This window comes from Corapipo altera, unplaced genomic scaffold, assembly GCF_003945725.1.
Source record: "Corapipo altera isolate COAL_440 unplaced genomic scaffold, ASM394572v1 0, whole genome shotgun sequence".
NCBI classification, from domain to species: Eukaryota; Metazoa; Chordata; class Aves; order Passeriformes; family Pipridae; genus Corapipo; species Corapipo altera.
In genome coordinates this window covers 61954963-61958897 of record NW_020884872.1, presented here as the reverse complement: position 1 = coordinate 61958897, position 3935 = coordinate 61954963, and positions in this window count along the sequence as shown.

The window sequence follows — 3935 nt, the reverse complement described above, 5'->3', positions numbered from 1 at the left end:
CCCCCCCCCCCCCCCCCCCCCCCCCCCCCCCCCCCCCCCCCCGCCCCTCTCCGCCTCGCCTCCCTCACTGCAGCACTCGCGGGGCCGCCGCGCCGCGCCGCACTCGCCCAGCTCCACTCTCCGACTGCCGCTATTCACCTCACGCCGCGGCTTAAACATTGATACGGATTCAGCGCCAGCCAATCGGCGACGGCGGCGGCGCCCGGCCCCGGCCTCCACCGGCCAATGGCGAGCGGCGGGCGGGTGGGGGGCGTGGCTGCGGCGGGCGCTGGGTGTCATTGATTAGATCGGCTCGGAGGGGGACGCGCAGCGCGCGAGCGGCCCGGCCGGGCGGGAGGGATGCGGGATCTCGCCGCCGCGCCCCGCAGCGCCACCAGCCCCCCCCCCCCCCCCCCTTCCCCCCCGGCCACTCCCGGCTCCGCGTTAGTTATTTATTTGTATCTACATCTTCTCCCCCCCCCCCGCTTATTTATTTATTTTTTTGAGACGTATTAACAAGTCTTCCGTGTTGACAGGTGGGAAAGGAGGGGGGGCGCGACACCCCCGAACTCACCCAAAGCGCTGCGAGGGTGAGGACTTGGCTCTGCTGCGCGGTCCCCGAGCACCCCGGGGACTCGCCGACCCGAGGATGCATGTCGGGAGGGGTGTGTGTGGATGAGGACAACCCCCCGCCGTCACCTCCGCCCCGGCCCTGCCGAGCCGCCCCGCGAGGGTCTCCCCTCCCCGAGGGGCAGGTCCCGAGTGCGGGAGTGCATGTCCCGGGCAGCCCCGGGTGAGAGGCCGGGGGCCGCAGCAGCATTCCCCGCTCCTCTCCCCGCCCGAAGCGGCGCGGCAGGAGGCTCCCGGCCGGGGGCGGTGGTCGCGGGGGGAGGACCGAGGCTGGAAAGGTGCGTGCTCGGATTGCCGGAGCGCCGGTCTCGACCCGTGCGTACCGACATGAAGCTGCCATTTGTGACCAGCGTGTAAGTAGCAAGAATCGTTTAGGGGGAAAGGGGAAAAAAGAAAAGAGAAAAATAAATTTAAAAAGGGAAAATATACTCTGTAGCACTTATAAGACGCTCCTGAATTATTTTAGGAGCATCTCTTAAAAGATTCAATTAAGGCAGCTGCTCCTTCGCCTTGCTCAGTAAGATAACCTTCAGCCCTGAGTTATTATATCCATAAATATCATTTGACTTGGAAAAAGTCTGGCGAATTTATAAATTCAAATCAGTGTTCTTTCCAGACCCATCTTCCCGTCCTAAGGATCTCTTTGTAGCTGTGAAATGGATAGTTTGCTACACAGAGCAAGTCTGCTATTAACCGTTATAGAAGTAATGCTGTGTTAAAATGCAGTGTATAAATAAACTATACGTATATTAGTGACAGGGGAAAAACACTACTCTCAGATGTGCCAACTTTCTGTGTGAGACCGACAGACAGACGAAATAAAGGATATGTTTACAAAATGGGCTTTGCTTTCTGCATGAGGGCTTCAGATTGGCTGATGAAAATTGGCGTATTTGGCTAAGTCACATATTTGGAGAAGTTCCCTATAAAAGCAGCACAATATTTAAAGTTTAACAAACAGCAGCATAAGCCTCTGAGCTATCAGGAGACCTCGTTTGACTGTGACTCGAGTTCTCTGCTTTCCTCTCCTTATTCTATAGCCTTCTGCCAAACCTTCAAGACGTCTCAGAATGTCCAGCGATTTTTCCATGCCAGTTCAGCTAATTGGAGGGGGGGGGGAAGGGTCATTGCAATTAATGTAATGGCTCCCTCTAGCGTGCTAGAGATACTGCTGCATCTGGGGTATATACTTTGTGTATGCATCCCATGGTATATGTATATACACACAAACTGTGGGGTAGACACTCTGCCTAAATGTGTACACATATGGTAACTCTAGTTTCCTTTCAGAACAGGAGAGCACCAGCAGGAATAAAAAAAAATGTTTTGTCTTAAGGTGGCATATACAATGTAATATATTTCTGACAATATTTCTCATGGTTTACTTCGTTTAAAAAAAAAAACAAAACAAAACAAACAACTCATAACCCAGGATGAATTTGACCTTTTTGTTTGAGGAGGCTAGTGTCTCCATCCCTTTTTTTCTCCACCCTAGTGAATACCTTTTTTTTTTTTTTTTTAATATATGACTCAGCATTACACAATAAATACTCTGACTCCACAATGAAGTCAATACATTTGAGGGCACTCTGCAGTTTGTAAAACAAGTACTCAGGACTCTGAATTAAGAGAAAAACTATATAACCCTTTATACAAGTAACTGGAGTCTTTGCTTGTAAAATCTGCCTTTTTTATCAAACATCTTGCAGCTTACAACATCCCATTGACACCAAAAACATGCATGGAATACTTAGAGGAAAAATAAAATCTGAAGCACTAGCAATGGATCTTCACACCTATGACTGACTGCCAGGTGATGATGATAAATTAAACTCCTATGCTTTGCTCTACAAGTCACTGTGGTTTTTGCTGTTAACTTCAGCAGAGCAGCATTTTAGTACTCATTTTTACATATGGCTGATTATTAGCTATTTCTAATGATTTCTTGGAAATCATATCATCTTGGCATCTTTAAAAATTGTAGCTCTTAAACCCAGTAGAGACTTAGGTGCCTTACTGGAAAGAGCCACATAAAAAATGTGCCTGCATATGAATATATGCCTCTGTCAGGCTGATGGTTGTTACATCAGACAGTTTGTAACAACAAAATGGCATTTATTGATTTTAATCCACCTGTGCAAATAATGAATATTTTATTTATACGATGATTTTACAGTATATCTGAAATACTTTTTCTGTCAAATTTGTAGCACTACATATTTGGTAGCTTAGACTGACATCATAATTTTATATACATTCATAGTCAAAAATGAAATGTATGAAGGTAATGCAAATGCATGCCAATAATACCTATATGCTGTGCCATACCACTATATATTGAATATATAGTGTATATTTATTGTTGAAAAAGTGAAACAAAATAAAAACAAAATTAAAAGTGCTTATTAACAGCTTGGTGTGAAAGCTGGACTGTGGAGAGACTAATACATAGACAAAATGCAAATATTTAATAACAGAAATACACAGAAGGCTTACACTATCTGACAATAAAGAAAAACACATGAAATACTCTGTATAGGAGAAGTTCAACAGTGAAGCAAAGTCCAATATAACAGCCCTAGCAATTAATTATATATGAAGCAGTTAAATTATGCTTTGGAATACTACTTTTCAATACTTAAATGTTTGTTTATTGGAAGCTATATTTGACCTCAGCCAAAATAACAGATAATAACAGAACACATCTCCAAATTAATTTTTTTAAAAAATGCTGATTTATTGCAAACATAACAGAACAGTATTGAGTCTTTTTGGGGCAAGTGTTCATGGTAAAATCCAGTTCTTTATTATTTTATTCTCAGCAAGGACAGACAGGTAAACCTTTCTACATTCAAAAAAAACTCCCAAAAATGGAAATAAATAAGAAACACCCTCAGTCAGAAGTGTTGAAATGAAAATCTTTAGTCTCAGTGTGGAGGGTGCTTAAGCATAGCACAGAAGTCTCAGAACAAATATCCCTAAACAACTAAAAGAAAATAGGGAGGCAAGGAACAGATCAATATAGTTAAATGTCAAGGTTCAGTATTTAGGTTATTTGAGCCTAAGATGTATCATTGGGAAAGCCCAAATCCAATCACCTTGAAAACAATAGAAAGAAGTAAAATTAAAAAGTCCAAGGAGCAAATATGAGGAACAAGGAATCCATATATAAGAGAATGAATTATCTGCTAATAAATAAACATATGCTTTACCAATATGAAGAAACCTTACAAAACTGTTGGGCCTATTGGTTAACCAGTTATAAAAGAAAAAAAATGCAAAGAAATTGTATTTCTATACTCTAGGTACTCATAATAAATGAATCA